Source organism: Vespula pensylvanica, chromosome 25, assembly GCF_014466175.1.
Source record: "Vespula pensylvanica isolate Volc-1 chromosome 25, ASM1446617v1, whole genome shotgun sequence".
Lineage (NCBI taxonomy): Eukaryota > Metazoa > Arthropoda > Insecta > Hymenoptera > Vespidae > Vespula > Vespula pensylvanica.
Genome location: NC_057709.1, coordinates 1,823,678 through 1,834,072, shown reverse-complemented (window position 1 = coordinate 1,834,072; position 10,395 = coordinate 1,823,678). Strand labels below are relative to the sequence as shown.

Genomic DNA, 10,395 nt, shown 5'->3' with positions numbered 1-10,395 from the left:
TTTAAACTATCGAAAATATTCAAAATTAAAATTGAAACTAACAAACAAATTACCAACGAAATATTTTATTTCATTACAAAAGTAAAATATACAAAAAATACAAATAATAGATAAAGGAGAATATTAACAAAAAACATTTCACATGGATAAATGACGAAAAGTTAATAAATAAAAACGATTAATTACAAATAAATAAAAATATGAATTTCTCAAGAAAATCAAAAGTAATGAAACGCAAATGATACTTTAAAAAACAAAAATTGATGCGAGAAAATAACGAAAGTAAAATACAAAAAGAAAAAAAAAAGAACAACGAGATACAGATCAAAAGATAATAACTTAAAAATAAAGAAAATAGAAATTATTGCACAAGTTCGACCTCTGCATTAAAGGAAAAAAAAAAAGGAAATAAAAAGGAAAAAAAAAAGGAAATAAAAAGGAAAAAAAACAAAATCGTATTAATAAACGATTGAATTAAATTTCAGATTAAATTCGAATTAAATAATTCTTTTATTGAATTGAATTGAATTAAATAAGAATTCGATTAATTACTTCCTCGATGAGACATTCTCCAACAATAGCAATAAGTAAAAGATTGGCTCATGAAAAAATACACATATATAACAAATATTATACTTGCTTCTTCGACGATTGCTAAATACTAAATAATTAGAAAATATTTATTAGAAATAAATATAATTTAATTCGAGCGACGTATGCGTACGAAGAGCATTTGATAACACGATATACACATTTATATGGTTATCCCAAATAAATATTGACCAATAATGATGTTAAAACTATCCTTTAACAAATTCGCTAATCTGAAACACATGAAAAAGATAGATAAAAGAAAAAAAATTTATTCCATTATAAAGTAGTATTAATACGTAGTAATGTTAAAAATTATGAAGCATGTATTATTTTTGTTTCCACTAGGGAACGATTTTAAGGGTTACAACCCTTTCGAATTTTTCTGTGGAAAAATCGTATTTCTCGTTGTCATCGAGAGAAGCATACACAAAAAAGATTTCGTATATTCGATACAACAACAGAAATATAAAAAGGATATAAAAATAGAAAATAACAAAGGTCGATCAAAAAACCATGATGAAGAATCTAAAAGATATTTTATTATATTTTTAAAAAGTCAATCTCTCTTCATCGTTTTGATAATTTTCAGATATGTAATCCATATTACTTTCGATCAGAAATTCTAACGACGAACGATATTTTATTCGTAACATTAAGATTTTTATCATCGTCATTATTAACCTCATCTTCATTACATTCGTCAAAATGTAACAAAAACTTTTAATGGAACTTATCAGATTTAGTAATGCCAATATATTGAAAACAAAACCATAAATAATAAACAATATGTCGAAAAACTGTCGCGAATTTCCAACGGTCAAATTCTTGATAGAAAAAGCAATCGTTTGCTGATTATCATCCTTCTTTGTGTATTAGAAAAATCTGTCACCTGAAAAAAAAGATGATGATAATAAGAATAATTGACGTTTGATTGGTATAATCAAATTAATATAATTAAATTATATATAATTAAATGGATATAATTTTTTAAATAATTGTTCAATTTCTTTAAAATTACAGATTCAGAATCTTCCCTTATAAATACGCATCTTTAGTAACCACTTCTTACCGCTACCTCGCACAGATCATCTATGAACGAGCTTTTCAGCAAGTTCCTTTTGTTACACAAATTGAAACACGTATCATATAATGCGTTCCCATTGGTCGCTTCACCGGCCTGTGATTGGTCAGGAACACGTCAGTGCGCTCTCTATTGGCAATGCGTGTGTTCATAACGCGTTGTGTTTGTTATGTTGTGATTGTATATCATGAAAAAGATATATTACTATTTATATTCAGGGAAAAAGCATTTTTGAATAATGTTATTGTTTTATTTACGTGTCTATAAGGATAATTATTAGATTAAAAATGATTTTCTCAACAAATTATTCAACAAACACACCTTTCTCCTACATCATTGAATTTACGTCGATGTCATCTACATTATCACATAGAAAAAGGTTATATAGTGCCATTTGATAAAAAGAAGGTAAGGTTAATTTTTTATTATTAAAGAGTATCTTCTATTTTTACTTTATTTTTGTTTTATTTTATTATTTTTATTTTACTTTTTAATATAAAAATCTATGAATTAATTTAAAAGTCTATGATGTGAATTCACTAACTTGGTTATGTTTCTATTCTTACTACTTATTACAATTGATAATAACAGGAGTTAAAGGAATGTTTAAGAAAGTAAGAAAAAAGAGGAAATCGGTATTACAGAACTTATTCTGTTATTTCAGAAGTTGCAAGCAAGGTTAGAATTGAAAGTTCATTCAATTCATCAACAATACAAACTTCTACACCTTCAAGTTCTTGAAAAACAAGACTAGTGAAGTCTGATAAAAAGTATTCAAATAAGATAGTGTAACCAATAAATATATTGATATAATTATAAATTTGATCTCAATTTCGATATTCAATAATTTTATAATTTCTAGTTTGCAGTGAAAGGAGAAGAAATTAAAGACATCGCTAAAAGAAATGCGCTAGTTTCTATAATCAGAATTCTATAATTTTTTGTCAAAATTGTATAAGCTATGAACAAAGTTTTAAATCAGATAAGTACAAGAATAATGAAAAGAATGGAAACACGACTTCTACGGAGAGAAGCTGTCTGATAAAGTTTTTTTCGAAGGAAAGACTATCAAGGGTTGCCTCCCAGACAGTATCCAGACAGTACCATCAATCATCTATTAGAATATCATAGTCAAGCCATATGATACAACGAACGTAATCTAAATGTTATCAAAAAAACTGTGTACCTACCTTCTTCCATATAGTATCAATGGATGACAAGCTTCTTCAAAACTTTTCTTCAAGCGATTGGGGTAAATATATAATAGTTGAAGCAGAGCTTTAGATACAAGAATTCTTTATCTGAGCGTGTTATATTGACTGTAAGGCCACTTTACAGAGTTTTTACTGAAAAGTATATTTTTATTTAAACTATTTTTTACTCACAATTTCAGAAAAGCTTTATTTTCTTTAACGTATGATTCGTTTTATCAGGAACTATTTAATTTTATTTTAACTTTTTTTCTATAGTTCATTTATAACATTTTTTTAATACTCAGTCACTAAAATCATGGAGATATAGCGAAATAGATAGAAATGGAGATAGAAAATGGAGGAGTAAATTTACAAAGTATATATAAGTAATCTACGTGTTTTATTAAGTTAAATGTAACAATTCTTTAAAAAGTGGATCATGAAGTATGCAAATTTAGCATTAATGGGATAGGTCATTTGTAAAACTTAGCATACCTTATCATTTTCTATTTTGTACCGCTATTATCTTTTACATATTTGGAATTCGGAAGTGTATGTATTTATTATTTATAATTTCCAATCATTTTGAATAATGATAAATCGAAATTATAATTATAATAAATTATGGTATTAGAATTGTATCTTTTTAAATAATTTTTAATAATAAAATTGTTAATATGAGAGATAAAGCGAATCCAAAAAATTATTTAGAAACGTATTATTTTATTAGTATAACTGATATAATCAATCTAGTACTAAAAGTGAATTAAAAAACTTAAGGTATGAGAAAAAGAGGAAACATTAAAATCAGTGAATATGATAGAGAAATAGAGAATACCACATATCTGTTTACGTTTACAGATTGATTTGGAGAAGTAGAAATGACAGAAGTACCGATAAAAGAGTGCAAACAAGAAATAGCCTTTGAGAACATGAACAATCTCACACTCATTCAGAAATTTTACTATGGTGAAAGTATATTCATGATCAAATGAACAGGATTTATTGGAAAATTCTTGATCGAGAAATCATTGAGAACAGATCCTGATACAAGTCACATTTATCTTTTAATACTTCCAAAAAAAGAGGAGAATGATTTAACACAGTGAACTGATTGAAAATTTAGTGAGTTGTTTACTTGTGATCCAATTATTATTTTTATATTCTCATTTCATCCTGATTCAATTTAGAGGTTTTCTATTTTCTTATAACATATATTTCTTTGATAGACGGTAAAAAAAAATAACTCAAATTTAGTATCATTAATTTTATAGAAAAGCACTTATAATATTTGGAGTGTAATGTTAACCAGACTTTAGACTGTGTTATAAAAATTCATAACATATATCTTGTCTCATAGAAGTTAAAAAATATGTCATACTCATTTTAAAACATTATTCTTTTTTTTTTAAATAACATTATGTTTACCTAAATTTTCAGCTTGACTTGGCTTTATTTGATCAAAAATGTCCGTCTAATATAGCCGAAATTTGCGAAATGTCGAGACGAAAGATGCGAACTTCGATTTTAATTTCGTACGTATTTATACGAGTACCTATACGTAATTTTTTTTTCAAACGAAACTTCTCTAATGCGATTAAGCTTCCAAGTAAAACAAAAATGAAATGAAAGAAAAAAGTAAATATGAAAAAGTATAGTGTAAATAAGATGAGAGAAAGTAAGATAGAGAGAAGTAGCAAATCAATAAATATTTTGATTAGTATTTGTAATAAAATATCATAATAAAATATATAATAAATAATCAAATATTATGTTCGTATTGCGTCGAGATTTATTGTAAATGTTCATCTACCTATTTAACATAATAATAAATTATTACATTTACAATTATTTTAATTAAAATTCTTATAGTTTTTGTATTAATCTGACCGTTTAATACTGACCACTCATATTACGTATTGATAATTTATCATTAACGATGATCATTAATTTATTTATATTACCGATTAAAAATATTGAGAAATATTGACCTAATAAATAGAAACTTTTAACTAAATTAATTTAATCGAAAAAACTTCGTTTTTATCGTGTGATACACACAATCGGTTGTATTTTTTTTTCTTTTTTTAAATGAATACGCGTCTCATTTTGTAATAATCTTCATTTCGTTCTAGAAATATCATATATTCCGTTTAAATCGAAAATGATATAATATCATAGGTGAATTCTTTTGGTAATATTATTTAACGTGAAACCACAAGATACTGATACGAGCGATGACTAATAGCATAAATACTTGTATATATCCTTGTCGCATTATTTGTGTCCTCAGATATATCTGTAAGAAGAATAGTTGTTTTGTGTAAAAAAAAATATTGGAAATATAGAGAGGTCATAGAAAGTTACTTACCGAACGAATGATTATCCAAAATTTCATTTAATTCTTCGCAGCAACAAGAAGTACATTGTTCTCAGGCTATTAAAATTGATAGCTTATAGTTTAGTTATAAATTATTCGATTAAGTTAGAACGTCGTACGTCGAATTTGTGATGTGCCAGATACTTGGTAGGACAGAGAAGGATGATATTGTACGAGAATGTATCTACGATTAAAATTTGTTCGAAACTTTGAAATATACCATTCATGCGTTATTAATGGCTGAACTAGCTTCATATAATTTTGTGTGTAACAAAAGAAAAAATCCTTTGCTTTTGATTTCTGAAGAAAAAAAAAAGGAAGGCTACGCTACATGAAAAGGATATCTCATCAACATATACTAAAAATACAGAATAAGTTTAAAACGTTCGAAGTATTGTCTCTTATGAGGGATGAAATCGACTAGAAATATATCTTTAACTTAAGTTGATTGACAATTCGTTGGAAGATTATAAGCCTCAAGAAAGAAAAAGATAACGAAGGAATAATTACATTATTCCAAGAGATTATGAAGTTAAAGTAATTAACTTATGTAACCAGAGAATGGTCATGGTTGCATGGATTTCAATAATCTTCTGAGAAGGACAAAAATAAAATGGAGTATTCCATGAGAATTATGGAAGAAAAGAATCATGGAGAATTTATGGAAGATTTGGCATTATGTATAGAACGTATTAAAAATGACAAATGGATTACATTATCCAACCAATAATTGATAGTTCCTATGTTAGAATTGAGAATACTCGATCATATTATTAACAAGTAAAAGACAGGAAACTTTCGGCAATATTCTTTGTCTGTTGTAAGTCAATTTCAAAATTTTAATTTAACAATTCTTCGCTTTATCGATATAGTTTCCAACTATTCGAATGAAAACGTCGAATACATCAAGAAAAAAAAATTAACAAAACACGTATTCCAAATAACGAGGACGAGTGAAACGTTGATTTGTGAGAGAAATTCTCCGATCAAAATTCATGCTCTTGTATCTTAAGAAAATTCGTTGGCTTGTGTGAGAAATTTTCAAATCAAAATTCTATAAATAGTACATCTTATTTCAACTTTATCATTGATAAATGTATTTGAAAGGTTTACGAATATTGAACAGATATTTTTAAAAAAGGAAACGTCGATTATATATATTCATTATAATCGATCAAACTAAATTTTTATTCGATATAATTATTAATATAATCTTTTTCCGAAATATTTTGCAAATTGTCGGTAAGACTGCATCTTGAAATGAACGATTGTTTATCAGAATTCAGAAATAATTTTTTTTCAAGAGAAATAAAGAAAATTGAACATGTGATATATTATTTAGAAAAATATGATTAAAAAAAAATGATTACCTTTGATTTTCGTGTTTATTTGTAAGTGACAATTAAAAATCATTTGGACCCAGGAAAAGAAAGAGTTTATTCAGAATTCTTCACGGTTGCTTGTAAATTTCACATAAAATGTGAAATTTTATTGTCGATAAAGATACTATAAAAAATTGTTATTATCAAATTGTGATTATCAAAACTTCGATTCAAAATACTAAAATTTTACTCATAAAAATCTTTTCTTCAACTACTATTTATAGAAACACTATGAATTGCATACATTATTTGCGTTTTACTATAGCTTACTATTGAAATAGTAAGTTTACTACTACAGTGTAAAATTGCCAATTTACAATCATAAATTTATTAATAATTTATATATTATTAATGAGTAATTTATTTTTAAAAGTAGTAAATTTACTACCACACATTTCAACATATTAATGCATGAGTTATTTATTATGTTCAAAGACAAATTTTAATTACTTAATAGAACACGTAATTAGCGACTAAAAGAAAATTAAGATAGAAAAAAAAACGGAAGAAAAATAAAAATATCTTACGAATAAAATAATGATGATAATAATTCGAGTTGAATCGTTGTATACTCGAAATATTCGAAATGACATCCATTCAATCGTAAACTCTGTTATGTTAAAAATTATTTTTATATTGAATTAATTTTAAGTCGAATCAAATCGAATCGATTTTAAATAGAATAATTTATAGAGAATATGAAAATGTTTTTGAATGTCGAAAATTGTTAATAAAACGAAAGATTATTTTACTTTTTACAAAATGACGTTCGATTTATAAAACAACAAGATTTCGTTTAAAAAATTGATTAAATGGTCGAACCAATTCCATTGAAATTTTTATTGAACGATTTTGTCAATCATTTGTGAAGTTGTTTTGTTTTAAATTTCATATAAATTATTTATGATGATTTAATAGAATTGTAATTATAAGATAAAAAAGAATCTAAGTTAGATAATATAAGATAATATATTGATTATAAATATAAATTAAGTAAAAAAGCGAATCAAATCTAAATATGATATAACTTATCAATATGATAAATATAATATAACTACATTTACTCATATAAGAACTTTCTCTATTCTTTTTCACAAATTTTTTTTCCTAACAATTATAAAAACACTTTATAAAAAATAATCTAAAAAAATAACTTACTTAATAACTCTATACATGTGAATAAAAAATATGTCTTTTAATCATTATAAGTATTTTGAAAATTTAATAGATAAAAATTATTTTATGTCTACAAATATGGATAGAAACAATAATAATTATGAAAGAAGAAAATAAATGAACGGAATTATAAATAGAAGATGAGAATAGCAATAGAATAAAAGAATAATAATGAAATGAAAAATATCAACTAATTAAAGAAAAAAAAATAATTTAGAAAAAAGAAATTACTACGCGAATTCTTTAGGTAACTAAATAACATTCGTTTTGTTTTGTTTTTTTTCCTTTTTAAATGAACGTAAACAATAAGGCCAAAAAAAAGAAGAAAAGTAAAGAAAGTGTTGAATTAATCGATTAATGAAAAAAATACAGATAAAAAAATTAACAAAAAGAAAAAATAAGGAAGAAATATATCTCATTAAAATATTCTTCAGTTAAAAGTGCGAATAGGAAGAAAAAGAAGGAAATGAAAAAAAAATTAAAGTTTCGTGTTTTACTTTAATAACTGTTTATTGTTCCTTCGTAGAAGGGTTGCTCGTGACTGACGATAATAATTGTATGGGCTCTCGTTTGTATAATTGTCGACCGTTATCAAGTATGAACGAGAAACAGAGAGAGAAATTTCAAAAACTTATTTTCAAGTTACAACATGAGCTTAACAAACTCGTACCGTTCATTATCCTTTTCTCTATTTTCTCCTCGAGTAATTTATAATTTTGTTCGCTCATAAATTAAAAATTCAAAGATGGGCAATGTCTTCTTGAAAAATGATGATAATATATGAAGTGGGGAAGAAGGAAAAAGTTTTAATGACACGCAATACAAAACTTCTCGATAAAGATGGCGACGAAGAGGACGATGACGTTTTCATTATTAGTAGCTGTTAGATATTTTCAATTTTAAACTTTTCAAACGTAAAATTTTTCTCGCGATGCAACTTCGAATTTTTCTTTTACTTTTGTTTCTTTCCTTATTTTTTCTTACTCTATTTTTTTCGTTTTTGCGATTGCATTGAAGAATACATTGCACAGAAATGAAAAGAAAAAGTGAAGTAGTCGAGTTTATGAAAGATATGATATAACGTGAATCGTGTTGTGTGATAGATATTGTGATTGGTTTAAACTTGTCGAAGAAAAAGAAAAAGGAAAAGAAATATAAAGCCGTTACGAAGAACAAACAAAATTCAAAACAGAAATAATTGAATGCTATACTTGTAGTTTAATAAATAAAAACTAAAACGACAATAGCCGTAGCAATCATCCGATGCTAATTCACGTCGAAAAAATATCTGGATAAAGCAAAGACCTCATGGGAGACCATAATTTAACGATAAAGCAATTAATTCGACAGATTTCTTGGATTTTAGAGATCCTTCTCATACAAATGATACAATATGATGTTAATTTGGTATTAGGCTCGATTATCGATGCTACTGTAGATTGAACTTCGTTATAATCGAAAATATCCGAAGCAGACGTACGGCTAAGTTAAGATCATTCATTAAAGTTAGAACATTAGGAAGAGACAAAAAACAAGTAGATGATCAACTGGAATGTCCTACCTAACCGAAAATTAGTATAAGCTTGTACTTGTTTACTCCTTTTAAGAGTGCTGAAAAAAAATGTTGAAAAAAAAAAGGAACGGTATCGTCGGTATCTGCTAAACGTTGGTTGTTTATTTTTCCGCGGAAAATGAAGATTGCATTTTACAGAAAAACAAAGAAATGAAAAATTGTGACCTGCATCTGTACTGCCTGGAAAATGATATCGGATTTGACAATTGATTGCAATGGCCGTAGCAGACGTCCGACATAAAATCTGGTCGAAAAAATATCTGAATATATACAAAGCAAAGCCTTTTGCAAAAATGGAAAACGATTATTCAAACTGTAAAGCAATTAGTTCGACAAATTCGTTGGATTTTAGAGGTCCATCTCACAAAAATTACGATGTCAGCTATCAGGTATTAGACTCGATTATCGACTCTATTGTCGATTGGACTTCGCCATCGATGTAAATTACATTTAAATTTGAACCTTTAAGATATGAATATGTATTTTACAGATTTTATTATAGCAATTTTTTTTATTAATTAAACCGAACAAATACGTTTTAATAAGACCAACTACAGTTTTGTAAATTTTACTAAAATTTTCGAGAGCAATACGATTGGAATCTAATTGGAACCGAAATTTATGATTTCTTATCAAATTATTAATAAAAAATTGTAATGTTACGTTCCACTAAGCTTATAAAATTGTTTTTATGGAAAGATTTTTGATTTCTCCAATAATATTTGAAAAAGTTATTTAAACAATATTTTGCCAAGAAATATGAAAAATACTTGAAAGTACGAATAAGGAAATTTTGCCTGAAGAATTGCAGTAGATGAAGGAATTAAAACAGTAAATACATTTTTCAATAAAATTATTTGTTACACCATGAAAAATGTGTTACGCACTTTTTATTTCTTTCTTTTTAAATAGAAACTGAACGATTTGTTTACCAACTCCGAAATAATTTTAATACTACCTTCAGTAATTCAAATAATGTGATTATATGCATTTATTGCAAACTATATATTTAACAT

General features: G+C 25.9%; 2 long non-coding RNA genes across 3 annotated transcripts; both read left to right on the top strand.

Moving 5' to 3' along the window:
• Nucleotides 1–1,843: 1,843 nt before the first annotated feature.
• On the top strand, nt 1,844–2,734 carry LOC122637238. 2 transcript variants are annotated; one of them, XR_006329192.1, is made up of 3 exons: nt 1,844–2,083; nt 2,340–2,463; nt 2,538–2,734. It is a non-coding gene; the product is annotated as an uncharacterized LOC122637238 (long non-coding RNA). The 2 variants fall into 2 exon arrangements; XR_006329191.1 differs by having other exon boundaries at nt 1,844–2,088.
• A 60-nt stretch (nt 2,735–2,794) lies between these two features.
• Nucleotides 2,795–6,379, top strand: LOC122637234. The gene is made up of 3 exons (XR_006329186.1): nt 2,795–2,927; nt 3,730–3,993; nt 4,309–6,379. It is a non-coding gene; the product is annotated as an uncharacterized LOC122637234 (long non-coding RNA).
• The last annotated feature ends 4,016 nt before the right edge of the window (nt 6,380–10,395 follow it).